We start from the raw sequence: 16,641 nt of genomic DNA, 5'->3' as shown, positions 1-16,641 counted from the left end.
TTCAGTTCTTAACTGAATTCTTGCAGATATGTGATACTGTTAAGACTAATGGAGTAGATCCTGAAGTCTACAGGCTCATGCTTTTCCCTTTTGTTGTAAGAGACAGAGCTAGATTATGGTTGGATTCTCAACCCAAAGACAGCCTGAACTCTTGGGATAAGCTGGTCACGGCTTTCTTAGCCAAGTACTTTCCTCCTCAAAAGCTGAGCAAGCTTAGAGCTGATGTTCAAACCTTCAGATAGAAAGAAGGTGAATCCCTCTATGAAGCTTGGGAAAGATACAAACAGTTGACCAAAAAGTGTCCTTCTGACATGCTTTCAGAATGAACCATCCTGGATATATTCTATGATGGTTTATCTGAGCTATCAAAGATGTCACTAGACACTTCTGCAGGTGGATCCATTCACCTAAAGAAAATGCCTGCAGAAGCACAAGAACTCATTGACATGGTTGCTAATAACCAGTTCATGTACACTTCTGAAAGGAATCTTGTGAGCAATGGGACGCCTATGAAGAAGGGAGTTCTTAAAGTTGATACTCTGAATGCCATATTGGCTCAGAATAAAATATTGACTCAGCAAGTCAATATGATCTCTCAGAGTCTGAATGGAATGCAAGCTGCATCCAACAGTACTCAAGAGGCTTCTTATGAAGAAGAAGCTTATGATCCTGAGAACCCTGCAATAGCAGAGGTGAATTACTTAGGTGAACCTTATGGAAACACCTATAACTCATCATGGAGAAATCATCCAAATTTCTCATGGAAGGATCAAAAGCCTCAACAAGGCTTTAATAATGGTGGAAGAAACAGGTTTAACAATAATAAACCTTTTCCATCATCCACTCAGCAACAGACAGAGAACTCTGAACAGAATGCTTCTAATTTAGCAAATCTAGTCTCTGATCTATCCAAGGCCACTGTGAGCTTCATGAATGAAACAAGGTCTTTCATTAGAAATTTGGAAGCACAAGTGGGCCAGCTGAGTAAAAGGATCACTAAAATTCCTCCCAGTACTCTCCCAAGCAATACAGAAGAGAATCCAAAAGGAGAGTGCAAGGCCATTGACATAAGCAAAATGGCCGAACCCAATGAGGGAGAGGAGGACGTGAATCCCAAGGAGGAAGACCTCTTGGGACGTCCAGTGACCAATAAGGAGCTTCACTCTGAGGAACCAAAGGAATCTGAGACTCATCTAGAGACCATAGAGATTCCATTGAACCTCCTTATGCTCTTCATGAGCTCTGATGAGTATTCCTCTTCTGAAGAGAATGAGGATGTTACTGAAGAGTAAACTGCCAAGTTTCTTGGTGCAATCATGAAGCTGAATGCCAAATTATTTGGCATTGATACTTGGAAAGTTGAACCTTCCTTGTTCATCAATGAACTAAGTGATCTGGATCAACTGACATTGCCTCAGAAGAGACAGGATCCTGGAAAGTTCATAATACCTTGTACCATAGGCACCATGATCTTTAAGGCTCTGTGTGACCTTGGTTCAGGAATAAACCTTATGCCCCTCTCTGTAATAGAGAAACTGGGAATCTATGGGGTGCAAGCTGCTAAAATCTCATTGGAGATGGCAGACAGTTCAAGAAAACAGGCTTATGGACAAGTAGAGGACGTATTAGTAAAGGTTGAAGGCCTTTACATCCCTGCTGATTTCATAGTCCTGGATACTAGAAAGGAAGAGGATGAATCCATCATCCTAGGAAGACCTTTCCTGGCCACAGCAAGAGCTGTGATTGATGTTGACAGAGGTGAAATAGTCCTTCAATGGAATGAGGACTCCCTTGTGTTTAAAACTCAAGGATCTCCCTCTGCAACCATGGAGAGGAAGCAGAAAAAGCTTCTCTCAAAGCAGAGTCAACCCAAGCCCCCACAGTCAAACTCTAAGTTTGGTGTTGGGAGGCCACAACCAAACTCTAAGTTTGGTGTTGAACTCCCATATCCAAACTCTAAGTTTGGTGTTGGAGAGTCTCAACAAAGCTCTACACATCTGTGAGGCTCCATGAGAGCCCACTGTCAAGCTATTGACATTAAAGAAGTGCTTGTTGGGAGGCAACCCAATTTTTATTTATCTAACTATATTTTTCTTAGTTATATGTCTTTGTAGGTTCATGATCATGTGGAGTCACAAAATAAATATAAAAATTGAAAACGGAATCAAAAACAGCAGAAGAAAAATCACACCCTGGAGGAGCATCTGTTTGGCGTTCAGCGCCAGAATAGAGCATGGTTCTGGCGCTGAACGCCCAAAATGGGCAGCTTCTGGGCACTGAACGCCAGAACAGGCATGGTTCTGGCGTTCAACGCCAGAAATGTCACACAAATGGGCATTGAACGCCCAAAATGGCCACCAACCTGGCGCTGAACGCCCAGAGTTGTGTGCAAAGGCATTTTTACATGCCTAATGGGTGCAGGGATGTAAATCCTTGAACACCTCAGGATCTGTGGACCCCACAGGATCCACTCAGGATCTGTGGATCCCACAGGATCCCCACCTACCTCCACTCACTTCTTCTCACCACTCTCTTTCACACAACCCCATAAACACTCTTCCCCAAAAACCCTTCACCAATCACCTCAATCTCTCTTCTCCATCACCTCCTCACCACTCACATCCATCCACTCTTCCCCATAAACCTACCTCATAAACTCCACCTACCTTCAAAAATTCAAAACCAATTTCCCACCCAAACCCACCCATATGGCCGAAACCTTCCCCCCCTCCCTCCCCTATATAAAGCCCTCCATTCTTCATCAAATTCACACAACACACCCCTCTACACCCTTCTTGGCCAAAACCACATCTCCCTCTCCCTCTCCATATTTCTTCTTCTTCTTCTTCTGTTCTTTTGTTTATTGCTCGAGGGCGAGCAATATTCTAAGTTTGGTGTGGTAAAAGCATAAGCTTTTTATTTTTCCATTACCATTGATGGCATCTAAGACCGGAGAATCCTCTAGAAGAGGGAAAGGGAAGACAAAAGCTTCCACATCCGAGTCATGGGAGATGGAAAGGTTCATCTCCAAAGCCCATCAAGACCACTTCTATGATGTTGTGGCCAAGAAGAAGGTGATCCCTGAGGTCCCTTCCAACTCAAAAGAAATGAGTATCCGGAGATCCGACATGAGATTCAAAGAAGAGGTTGGGAAGTTCTAACAAATCCCATCCAACAAGTCGGCATCTTAATGGTTCAAGAGTTCTATGCCAATGCATGGATCACTAAGAACCATGATCAAAGTAAGAACCCGGATCCAAAGAACTATGTTACAATGGTTCGGGAAAAATACTTAGATTTTAGTCCGGAAAATGTGAGGTTGGCGTTCAACTTGCCAAACATGGAAGAGAACGCACGCCCCTACACAAGGAGAGTCAACTTTGATCAAAGGTTGGACCAAGTCCTTATGGACATATGTGTAGAAGGAGCTCAATGGAAGGTTGACTCCAAAGGCAAGCCGGTTCAACTAAGAAGATTGGACCTCAAGCCTGTAGCTAGAGGATGGTTGGAGTTCATTCAATGCTCAATCATTCCCACTAGCAACCGGTCTGAAGTTACTATAGACCGGGCCATCATGATCCATAGCATCATGATTGGAGAAGAGGTGGAAGTTCATGAGATTATACCTCAAGAACTCTACAAAGTGGCTGACAAGTCCTCCACCATGACAAGGTTAGCCTTTTCTCACCTCATTTGCCACCTATGCAATTCGGCTGGGATTGACATAGAGGGAGATATCCTCATCAAAGAGGACAAGCCCATCACTAAGAAAAAGATGGAGCAAGCAAGAGAGCCCACTCATGGAGCTCAAGAGGCGTATGGAGCTCATCACCATGGGATCCCGGAGATGCCTCAAATGCACTTTCCTCCACAAAATTATTGGGAGCAAATCAACACCTCCCTAGGAGAATTAAGTTCCAATATGGGACAACTAAGGGTGGAACATCAAGAGCACTCCATCATGCTTCATGAAATAAGAGAAGATCAAAAAGCAATGAGGGAGGAGCAACAAAGACAAGGAAGAGACATAGAAGAGCTCAAGGACATCATTGGTTCCTCAAGAAGGAAACGCCACCATCACTAAGGTGGATTCATTCCTTGTTCTTATTTTTTCTGTTTTTCGTTTTCTATGTTTTGTGCTTATCCATGTTTGTGTCTTCATTACATGATCATTAGTAGTTAGTAACTATGTCTTAAAGATATGAATGTCCTATGAATCCATCACCTCTCTTAAATGAAAAATGTTTTAATTCAAAAGAACAAGAAGTACATGAGTTTTGAATTTATCCTTGAACTTAGCTTAATTATATTGATGTGGTGACAATGCTTCTTGTTTTCTGAATGTATGACTTGAACAGTGCATATGTCTTTTGAAGTTGTTGTTTAAGAATGTTAAATATGTTGGCTCTTGAAAGAATGATGACAAGGAGACATGTTATTTGATAATCTGAAAAATCATAAAAATGATTCTTGAAGCAAGAAAAAGCAGCAAAGAACAAAGCTTGCAGAAAAAAAAAAATAGGCGAAAAAAATATATAGAAAGAAAAAGAAAAAGCAAGCAGAAAAAGCCAAAAGCTCTTAAAACCAAGAGGCAAGAGCAAAAAGCCAATAATCCTTAAAACCAAAAGGCAAGGGCAATAAAAAGGATTCCAAGGCTTTGAGCATCTGTGGATAGGAGGGCCTAAAGGAATAAAATCCTGGTCTAAGCGGCTAAACCAAGCTGTCCCTAACCATGTGCTTGTGGCGTGTAGGTGTCAAGTGAAAACTTGAGACTGAGCGGTTAAAGTCAAGGTCCAAAGCAAAAAAAAAAAAAAAGAGTGTGCTTAAGAACCCTGGACACCTCTAATTGGGGACTTTAGCAAAGCTGAGTCACAATCTGAAAAGGTTCACCCAATTATGTGTCTGTGGCATTTATGTATCCGGTGGCAATACTGGAAAACAAAGTGCTTAGGGCCACGGCCAAGACTCATAAAATAGCTGTGTTCAAGAATCATCATACTGAACTAGGAAAGTCAATAACACTATCTGAACTCTGAGTTCCTATAGATGCCAATCATTCTGAACCTCAATGGATAAAGTGAGATGCCAAAACTATTCAAGAGACAAAAAGCTATAAGTCCCGCTCATTTAATTGGAGCTATGTTTCATTGATAGTTTGGAATTTATAGTATATTCTCTTCTTTTTATCCTATTTGATTTTCAGTTGCTTGGGGACAAGCAACAATTTAAGTTTGGTGTTGTGATGAGCGGATAATTTATACGCTTTTCGACATTGTTTTTAGTATATTTTTAGTAGGATCTAGTTACTTTTAGGGATGTTTTCATTAGTTTTTATGTTAAATTCACATTTCTGGACTTTACTATGAGTTTTTGTGTTTTTCTGTGATTTCAGGTATTTTCTGGCTGAAATTGAGGGACTTGAGCAGAAATCAGATTCAGAGGTTGAAGAATGACTGCTGATGCTGTTGGATTCTGACCTCCCTGCACTCAAAGTGGATTTTCTGGAGCTACAGAACTCGAAATGGTACGCTTCCAATTTCGTTAGAAAGTAGACATCTAGGGCTTTCCAGAAATATATAATAGTCCATACTTTGGCTAAGAATAGATGACGTAAACTGGCGTTCAACGCCAGCTCTCTGCCCAAATCTGGCGTCCAGCGCCAGAAAAGGAGCCAAAACCAGAGTTGAACGCCCAAACTGGCACAAAAGCCGGCGTTCAACTCTAAGAAGGACCTCTACACGTGCAACACTCAAGCTCTGCCCAAGCACACACCAAGTGAGCCTCGGAAGTGGATTTATGCATCAATTACTTACTTCTGTAAACCCTAATGACTAATTTATTATAAATAAGACCTTTTACTATTGTATTAGACCATCTTTGGTCTCAGTTTTAATCCATTGTTCATCTTAGGAGAATATTGATCACGTTTTAGGGGGCTGGCCATCTCGGCCATGCCTGGACCTTCACTTATGTATTTTTAACGGTAGAGTTTCTACATTCCATAGATTAAGGTGTGGAGCTCTGCTGTTCCTCAAAGATTAATGCAAAGTACTACTGTTTTCTATTCAATTCATCTTATTTCGCTTCTAAGATATCCATTCGCGCCCAAGAACGTGATGAAGGTGATGATTATGTGTGACGCTCATCACCATTCTCCCTTATGAACACGTGCCTGACAAACACTTCCGTTCTACATGAAATAAGCTAGAATGAATATCTCTTAGATCTCTTAACCGGAATCTTCGTGGCGTAAGCTAGAATGATGGCGGCATTCAAGAGAATCCGGAAAGTCTAAACCTTGTCTGTGGTATTCCGAGTAGGATTCAATGATTGAATGACTGTGACGAGCTTCAAACTCGCGATTGCTGGGCGTTAGTGACAGACGCAAAAGGAGGGTGAATCCTATTCCAGCATGATCGAGAACCGACAGATGATTAGCCGTGCTGTGACAGAGCATGTGAGCATATTTTTCACTGAGAGGAGGGGATGTAGCCACTGACAACGGTGATGCCCTTGCATAAAGCCAGCCATGGAAAGGAGTAAGACTGACTGGATGAAGATAGCAGGAAAGCAGAGGTTCAGAGGAACGAAAGCATCTCCATTCGCTTATCTGAAATTCTCACCAATGAATTACATAAGTATTTCTATCCCTACTCTATTAATTATTATTCGAAAACACCTTTATCAATTTATATCTGCCTAACTGAGATTTGCAAGGTGACCATAGCTTGCTTCATACCAACAATCTCCGTGGGGTTCGACCCTTACTCACGTAAGGTATTACTTGGACGACCCAGTGCACTTGCTGGTCAGTTACACGGAGTTGTGAACCGTGGTCTTGGCATCATGTCTTTAGCGCCATTACCAGGGAAAGAAAGAGCAATGAACTTTACATAATTAAAGTGTAATCACGATTCCGCGTACCACTTTGCCACTTCCAAAGCTAAACAAAATACCATTCAAGAAATGACATCTCTCTTAGACTCAGTCCCAACACTTTAACGTTTCTTCTTCTTCTTTTTTTTTTCTTTGTCAATCAAGACAGTTTCATATATATCCAGTAAGGAATTTTTAGCAAAAATAGCAGCAGCAAAACTAACAAAACTTCATCAATTCTTCACTCACAATATTCGCATTTCCATTACCATTATCATCCAAGGAAATTGACGCCTTGATAATGTGGTTCAACTCACATTCAATCTCTTAATCTGCCCCAAAAGAAATCAGATTTTCGTTGTCAACTTGTCTTCACTCTCAATTTTCATAAGCATTTTGCATAAAATATTTGATGTATATATCCTTTTTAGCTGTCTTACTTGAGGTCTCTCCAGTAAAAAGGTGAAGAAAAAAAGATATTAGGATTTTTTGAAAATGATAAATGATTTAGAAGAAGAGACGAGAGTTTCACAGAAAGGGAATTAGGTTTTTTAAAAATTAAAATTGAGGTATTTTTAAAATTATAAAATTTAAAAGTGGTAAATTTTGTAATTATGAAAATTGTTAATTGACACGTCACCTTTAAACTTTAACTCCAGGTAACTCAATTGAAGGCTGGTCACTTTTGTCAAATTTTAAAATCTTTCAGGGATCATTTTGTTAATAATAAAGATCAGGTATCATTTTGTCAGCGTCAGAATCTTTTGGGTACTGATTTGGTATTTACCTCTTATAAAAAGTATTACATGTGTGAATTTGCCTCAGTGCTTAGCTCAACTAATCAACGCTGACTCACAACTAACAAACTTAATCACCATGCTGTTAGCTAGTTAATTGTTCTATTGATAATTAGTTAATTGATTCTGTTACTTGTTATGCCAAGTGTCCTAGCTTGATTAGTCATTAAGTGACTATATATAAAAGTAGTCGTAGCTCAACTAACTTGAGATTCATTGTCGTGAAATTTGAGTTCAAGTAACTCACATTTTATGAATCTTGAGGTTCAATAAGAACCTGTCTAATAGCAGAAGCACCAAAAATAATTTTTCCACAACCTATGCGATTAAATAGGCAATACCAAAGATACTCCAAGCAGCAAATATAATGACAGAAATTAAATAATCAAACACTAGAATTTTATTCTGGAAAAACCCCCTAAAAGAGGGACAAAAAACCCATAAAACCTAGTCTAGTAAAATCTTCTACTATCAAAATAATGGGTATACAATTAGTTCTTCTAGTGGCACTAAGGCATCTCAACAATCAACAAAATACATAATCAAAACTGATGGAATTAATATAAATCCTCCACAAAGTGGGTATTTCAAATCAGACAAAAGAAAAGACAATACAACTAGAAAGTTATATCCTAATATTCATCTCTACACTAGCAATAACATACTAAAATTTCATAAGAAATGAAACAAGTTTATTGGTTTAATCAAATCAAAATGGCATGCTATTTTCTCCCAATTTTTCTTCTTCTTTTTGTCGAAGCTCTCTGCTTCATTTGCTTTCATTCAAAAACGAATGAAGCTTCTCTCTCTCACTGTGGCATAAAAGCCACTTTTTTATTTTATTTATTTTTAACTTGTGGGCTCTACTTAGTTGGGGACCCACCAACAAATCTCTCCCTCACCAACTCAAGTGGGGATAGGCTGCTCCACCAAGTCCGCCTTCTCTTTGCAGGAATCAAACTTCACTGCAGATAAATTCTTAGTCATCATATCTGAACTATTATCATCCGTATGGATCTTCTCAAGTGCATATGACTTCATCTCAAACACTTGACGTATCCAATGATACCTCACCTCTATGTGCTTCGATCTGGAATGAAACGTCAGATTCTTACTGAGATGGATAACACTTTGACTATCACAAAATAACACAAACTTCTTTTGATTGATACCTAACTCTTGTAGAAATTTCTTCCTCCACAAGAGTTCCTTAGAAGTTTCAACAATAGCAATGTATTCTGCCTTTGTAGTGGACAAAGCGACACATTTCAGAAGTCGAGATTGCCACGACACAGCTCCCCGTGCAAAAGTCATTATATAACCAAAAGTAGACTTCCTTGAATAAAGATCCCCAGCCATATCCACATCTATGTAACCATCTAACATAGGATGGCCACTCCCAAAGCATAAACAAACTTTGAAAGTACCATTAAGGTATCTGAAAATCTACTTCACTGCTTGCCAGTATTCCTTGCCAGGATTAGAGAGAAACCGACTAACTACTCCAACAGCATGAGCAATATCCGGCATGGTGCAAACCATAGCATACATCAAACTGCCAACCGCAAATGTATATGGAATATTCTTCATTTCTGATTTTTTTTCACTTGTAGGACATTGCCACGAACTCAACTTGAAATGACTAGCAAGTGGAGTACTAACAGGTTTTGAATTACTCATACTAAACCTCTCTAAAACTTTCTCAATATACTTCTACTGTGAAAACCATAGTTTTCCATTCTTCGTGTCACGAGTGATACTCATGCCAAGGATTTTCTTTGCAAGATCCAAATCCTTCATAGTAAAGGATCTGTTTAAGTATTTCTTAAGGCTTTCAATCTCTTAGTGTCATGACCAACAATCAACATGTTATCAACATAAAGCAAGAGAATTATAAAATCACCATCAGAGAATTTCTTAACATACACACAATGATCAGAAAAGTCACCCATGACCTTCCATGAAGGAATCAAACTTCGTGTACCACTGCCTTGGCACTTGCTTTAACCCATATAAGCTCTTCTTCAACTTGCATACAAGGTGCTCCTTTCTTTTAACCTCGAAACCCTTTGGTTGCTCCATATAAATTTATTTATCTATGTCACTGTGAAAGAATGCAGTCTTCACATCACGCTGCTCAACCTCTAAATTCAAGTTAGCTGCTAATCCAAGCACAACTTGAATAGAGTACATCTTCACAACTGAAGAGAAAATCTCCTCAAAATCAATACCTTTCTTTTCCTCCAAGCCTTCAACAACCAATCAAGTTTTGTACCTTGACCGTGAGACATTTTTATATGCTTTCAATTTGAATACCCATTTATTCTTGAATGCTCTCTTACCCTTTGGTAGCATCACCAATTCAAACATATGATTCTCATGCAAGGATTTCATTTCTTTTTGCATGGCCTTCAACCAATCTCTTTATTCTCATCAGACATAGCTTCTTGGTATCTCTCTGGCTTCCTAGTCTCAGTGCTCATCACATACTCATGAAGAGAGCATTTCTGAGAGGGATAACGCTCTCTAGTAGATCTTCTCAATTCAAGCTCAATTGGTGGTTTAGGTAGAACTTTAACATATGGTGAAACTTCTGCATCTGGCACCTCAGGTTGAGGTGTAAGTTTATCATGCAAATCATCACCATTATTATCAGCTTGTACATCTCGCCATCAACAAGAAGACTAGTGAAAGGGCCAGGTTCATCATCAGTAGCACGTCTAACAGTTATTGTTGGCTTATCTATCTTCTCAATGTCTTCAATAGTTTGGTCTTCAAGAAAAATCACATATTGGCTTCTAAATACTTTCTTTCTCATCGGATCCTATAATCAGTAACCAAAGTCTTCGTGACCATAACCCAAGAAGATACACTACTTTGACTTTCCATTAAGTTTGGACCTTTCATCTCTTGGAATGTGAATAAAAGCCCTGCAGCTGAATACTCACAAATGACTATAGGAGACATCTTTCCATCTCCAAACTTTATCTGGAACATCACCATTTAGTGGAATTAAAGGAGAAAGGTTGATTAAATCTACCACAATCCTCATTGCTTCACCCCAAAAGGATTTAGGCAACTTTGCATGAGAGAGCATACACCTGACTCTATCATTGATAGTGCGATTCATTCTCTCTGCAACTCCATTATATTGAGGAGTCTTAGGAACTATCTTCTCAAGTTTGATCCAATGTCCTTTACAATACCCTTCAAATGGACCCCTGTATTCACCACCATTATCTGCTCGAACACATTTTAGTTTCCTTCCTATTTCTCTTTCAACACTTGCATGAAAGTGTTTGAAGATACCGAGCACCTGGTCTTTAGATTTCAAAACAAAAGTCCACACTTTTTGAGAATAATCATCAACAAAAGTAACAAAGTATGATGCACCACCAAGTGTCTTAGCATCCATAGTGCAAACATCAGTGTGAACTAAATCTAGAACATGTGGTCTCCTATGAGGTCTAGAGCTATGAAATGATACTCTAGCATGCTTTCTAACAAAACAATGAGTACAAGTATTTAAAGTTGTACCTTTCACTGGAAGTGAGTGCTTCTTGGCTAAGACGCTTAGTCCTTTCTCGCTCAAGTGACCAACACGTATATGACACTGATATTTGGAGCTGAGTTAGTCAGTGTCACAACCAGAACTTTCTAACTATCAGGCAAAGAGCTCAACAACAACAAGCCTTGCAACTCATCATTCAAAGTGATTTTATTATTTGTCAGTTAATTCAGCGTCTCCTAAAAAATGCTCAAGTTCTCCGGCATTGATTTACGCTCAATATACTCCATATTGACAAGCTTCCTAATCAAGAATGCTTTGTTTTGCACATTCTTCTTCTCAGATAACTCCTTCAATTTCTTCCACATCTTCTCGGTATTCGTTTCGGTATCAACATGTGGATACATGCTGATGAGCAGATAATTTATACGCTTTTTGGCATTGTTTTTACATAGTTTTTAGTATGATTTAGCTAATTTTTAGTGTATTTTTATTTTTTTTAAATAAAATTCATATTTCTGGACTTTACTATGAGTTTGTGTGTTTTTCTGTGATTTTAGGTAATTTCTGGCTGAAATTGAGGGACTTGAGCAAAAATCAGATTCAGAGGTTGAAGAAGGACTGCAGATGTTGTTGGATTCTGACCTTCCTGCACTCAAAGTGGATTTTCTGGAGCTACAAAACTCCAAATGGAGCGCTCTCAATTGCGTTGGAAATTAGACATCCAGGGCTTTCCACCAATATGTAATAGTCCATACTTTTCCCAAGTTTAGATGATGCAAACTGGCATTCCACGCCAGTTTCATGCTGCATTCTGAAGTTAAACGCCAGAAACAGGTTGCAAAGTGGAGTTAAACGCCAGAAACAGGTTACAAACTGGCATTCAACTCCAAGAGAAGCCTCTACACGTGTAAAGCTCAATGCTCAGCCCAAGCACACACCATGTAGGCCCCGGAAGTGGATTTCTGCATCATTTACTTATCTCTGTAAACCCTAGTAACTAGTTTAGCATAAATAGGACTTTTTACTATTGTATTTACATCTTTAGTTTCATCTTTAGATCACGTTTAGGGGCTGGCCATTCGGCCATGCCTGAACCTTCATCACGTATATATTTTCAATGGTAGAGTTTCTACACACCATAGATTAAGGTGTGGAGCTCTGCTGTTCCTCATGAATTAATACAAAGTACTATTGTTTTTCTATTCAATTCAAGCTTATTTCGATTCTAAGATATTCATTCACACCTCAATATGAATGTGATGATCGTGATAGTCATCATCATTCCCAATCCATGAACGCATGCCTGACAACCATTTTCATTCTACCTTAGACAGAATGAGTATTTCTTAGATATCTAATACAGGGGACCGAGTCCGAGATATTAGAGTCTTCGTGGTATAAGTTAGAACCCATGGGTGGCCATTCCTGAGATCCAGAAAGTCTAAACCTTGTCTGTGGTATTTCGAGTAGGATCTGGGAAGGGATGGCTGCGACGAGCTTCAAACTCGCGAGTGCTGGGCGTAGTGACAGACGCAAAAGGATCAATGGATCCTATTCAAGTATGATCGAGAACCGACAGATGATTAGCCATGCAGTGACAGCGCATTGGACCATTTTCACTGAGAGGACAGGATGTAGCCATTGACAACGGTGATGCCTAACATACAGCTTGCCATAGAAAAGGAGTAGGAATGATTGGATGAAGACAGCAGGAAAGCAGAGGTTCAGAGGAACGAAAGCATCTCTATACGCTTATCTGAAATTCTCACCAATGAATTACATAAGTATCTCTATCCTAGTTTATGTTTTATTTATCTTTTAATTATTAAAACTCTATAACCTTCCGAATCCGCCTGACTGAGATTTACAAGGTGACCATAGCTTGCTTCAAGCCAACAATCTCCGTGGGATCGACCCTTACTCACGTAAGGTTTATTACTTGGACGACCCAGTACACTTGCTGGTTAGTTGTATCGAAATTGTGAAAAAGAACTAAAATTATGAACGTGCGTATTAAGTTTTTAGCGCCGTTACCAAGGAATGAACGATCACGATTTCATGCACCAAGTTTTTGGCGCCATTGCTGGGGATTGTTCGAGTTTGGACAACTGACGGTTCATCTTGTTGCTCAGATTAGGTAATTTTATTTTAATTTTAAGCTTTTTATTTTTATTTTTATTTCTATTTTCGAAAAAATTTTCAAAAAAAAAATTTTCTATGTTTTTCAGAATTTTTAAGAATGAATTCTAGAGTTTCATGAAGCACGTTGAAGCCTGGCTGGCTGTAAAGCCATGTCTAATTCATTTGGACCGAGGCTTCCACTTATCAGCATATGATGTTGGATGAAGTATCAGCTGTTGTATGTCTGATTTGTATCTGCTGAAACTTGGCTGGCCATTGGCCATGTCTAGTGTTTTGGACCGGAGCTTTCACTGAAAGCTTGGCTGGCTAGTGAGCCATGTCTAATTCCTGGACCGAAGCTTTAGACTAACATTGTAGATTCTTGGAATTCTTATAAAAAAAAATTTGAAATCCTTATTTTTCTTTTTCAAATTAATTTTCGAAAAATCCAAAAAAATTAATAAAATCATAAAAACCAAAAATTTTATGTTTCTTGTTTGAGTCTAGTGTCAATTTTTAAGTTTGGTGTCAAATTGCATGTTGTTATTTTTCTTGCATTTTCGAAAATTCATGCATTGCATTCTTCATGATCTTCAAGTTGTTCTTGGTAAGTCTTCTTGTTTGATCTTTAAAATTTCTTGTTTTGTGTCTTTTCTTGTTTTTCATATGCATTTTTAATTTGTTAGTGTCTAAAAATTAAAAATCTTTAAGTTTGGTGTCTTGCATGTTTTTCTTTTCTTGAAAATTTTCAAAAATAAGTCTTGATGTTCATCTTGATCTTCAAAGTGTTCTTGGTGTTCATTTTGACATTCATAGTGTTCTTGCATGCATCATGTGTTTTGATTCATAATCTTCATGTTTTGAGTCTTTTTGTTGTTTTTCTCTTTCATCATTAAAAATTCAAAAATCAAAAAAATACCTTACCCTTTTTCTTCTCATCAAATTCAAAAATTTGAGTTGACTTTTTCAAAAATTTTTAAAATCTTGTTATTTCTTATGAGTCAAATCAAATTTTCTATTTAAAAATTCTATCTTTTTCAAATCTTTTTCAAAAATAAAATCTTTTCCAATTTTCTTTTAATATTTTCGAATTCCTTTCTAAAATTTTTCGAAATCTTTTTCATTTTTCTTTTAATGTTTTCGAAAATATTCAAATTAATTTTCAAAATCTTTTTCTTATTTTATTTTATAATTTTCGAAATTACTACTAGCATTTAATGTTTTGATTCAAAAATTTTTCAAGTTGTTACTTGCCTATTAAGAAAGGTTCAATCTTTAAATTTTAAAATCATATCTTTTAGTTTCTTATTAGTCAAGTAATCAACTTTAACTTCAAAAATCAAATCTGTATAATTTTCTTTTCAAATCTTTTTCAAATTAAAATTTTCAATCATATATTTCAATCATATCTTTTTCAAAATCAATTTCAAAATCTTCTCTAACCTTTTATCTTTTTAAATTGATTTTCAAATCTTTTTTCAATCAATCCTATCTTTTTGTTTCAATCATATCTTTTTCAAAACAACCTAACTAATTCTCTCTAATTTTTGAAAATCACCTTCCTCTTTTTCAAAATTCCTTTTTAATTAACTAATAATTTAATTTTTAATTTTAATTTTATTTCTTTTCTAACGAATTTTATTTTAATTTCAAATTAAAAACAAAAATATTTTTATTTTAATTTATTTAATTTTCGAAAATTCTTCTCTCTCACCTCCTTCTAATTATTTATTTATTTACTAACACTCCTCTTCATCTAAAAATTCGAACCCACTCCTCACCCTTGTGTTTGGATTCTCATCTTTCTATTCCTATCTTCTTCTACTGACATAAAGGAATCTCTATACTGTGACATAGATGATTCCCTATTTTCTGTTCTCTTCTTTTTCACATGAGCAGGAACAAGGATAAGAACATTCTTATTGAAGCTGATCCTGAACCTGAAAGGACTCTAAAGAGGAAGCTTAGGGAAGCTAAAGCACAACTCTCTGGAGAAAATCTGACAGAAATTTTTGAAAAAGAAGGAGACATAGCTGAAAATAATAACAATGCAAGGAAGATGCTTGGTGACTTTACTGCACAAAATTCTAATTTACATGGAAGAAGCATCTCAATCCCTGCCATTGGAGCAAACAACTTTGACCTTAAACTTCAATTAGTTTCTCTGATGCAACAGAACTGCAAGTTTCATGGACTTCCATCTGAAGACCCTTTTCAGTTCTTAACTGAATTCTTGCAGATCTGTGATACTGTTAAGACCAATGGGGTTGATCCCAAGGTCTGCAGGCTTATGCTTTTCCCGTTTGCTGTAAGAGACAGAGCTAGAGTATGGTTGGACTCTCAACCTAAAGATAGCATGAACTCTTGGGATAAGCTGGTCACGGCTTTCTTAGCCAAGTTCTTTCCTCCTCAAAAGCTTAGTAAGCTTAGAGTGGATGTTCAGACCTTCAAACAGAAGGAAGGTGAATCCCTCTATGAAGCTTGGGAGAGATACAAGGAACTGACCAAAAAGTGTCCTTCTGACATGCTTTCAGAATGGACCATCCTGGATATATTCTATGATGGTCTTTTTGAATTATCTAAAATGTCATTGGACCATTCTGCAGGTGGATCCATTCACCTAAAGAAAACGCCTGCAGAAGCTCAAGAACTCATTGACATGGTTGCAAATAACCAGTTCATGTATACTTCTGAAAGGAATCCTGTGAGTAATGGGACGCCTATGAAGAAGGGAGTTCTTGAAATTGATACTCTGAATGCCATATTGGCTCAGAATAAAATATTGACTCAGAAAGTTAATATGATCTCTCAGAGTCTGAATGGATTGAAGGAATCATCCAACAGTACTAAAGAGGCATCTTTTGAAGAAGAAGCTTATGATCCTGAGAACCCTGCAATAGCAGAGGTAAATTACATGGGTGAACCCTATGGAAACACCTATAATCCCTCATGGAGAAATCATCCAAATTTCTCATGGAAGGATCAACAAAAGTCTCAATAAGGCTTTAATAATGGTGGAAGAAACAGGTTTAGCAATAGCAAGCCTTTTCCATCATCCACTCAGCAACAGACAGAGAATTCTGAGCAGAATCCATCTAACTTAGCAAATATAGTCTCTGATCTATCTAAGGCCACTTTAAGTTTCATGAATGAAACAAGGTCCTTCATTAGAAATTTGGAGGCACAAGTGGGCCAGCTGAGTAAAAGAGTCACTGAAACTCCTCCTAGTACTCTCCCAAGCAATACAGAAGAAAATCCAAAGAGAGAGTGCAAAGCCATTGATTTAATCATCATGGCCGAACCTACAAGGGAGGAGGAGAACGTGAATCCTAGTGA

The 16,641-nt window shown here is 37.9% G+C and overlaps 2 non-coding genes across 2 annotated transcripts; both read right to left on the bottom strand.

The window, feature by feature from the left end:
* Nucleotides 1–209: 209 nt before the first annotated feature.
* LOC148573432 (small nucleolar RNA R71) lies at nucleotides 210–317 on the bottom strand. Its single transcript, XR_015906303.1, has one exon. It is a non-coding gene; the product is annotated as a small nucleolar RNA R71 (small nucleolar RNA).
* Nucleotides 318–15,727: 15,410 nt separating this feature from the next.
* Nucleotides 15,728–15,835, bottom strand: LOC148573431 (small nucleolar RNA R71). Its single transcript, XR_015906523.1, has one exon. It is a non-coding gene; the product is annotated as a small nucleolar RNA R71 (small nucleolar RNA).
* Nucleotides 15,836–16,641: the final 806 nt, after the last annotated feature.

Source organism: Arachis ipaensis, chromosome B2 (assembly GCF_059453495.1).
Source record: "Arachis ipaensis isolate K30076 ecotype BB chromosome B2, ASM5945349v1, whole genome shotgun sequence".
NCBI classification, from domain to species: domain Eukaryota; kingdom Viridiplantae; phylum Streptophyta; class Magnoliopsida; order Fabales; family Fabaceae; genus Arachis; species Arachis ipaensis.
Note: the sequence above shows the minus strand (reverse complement) of the source record. Positions and strands in the feature narration are given on the sequence as shown.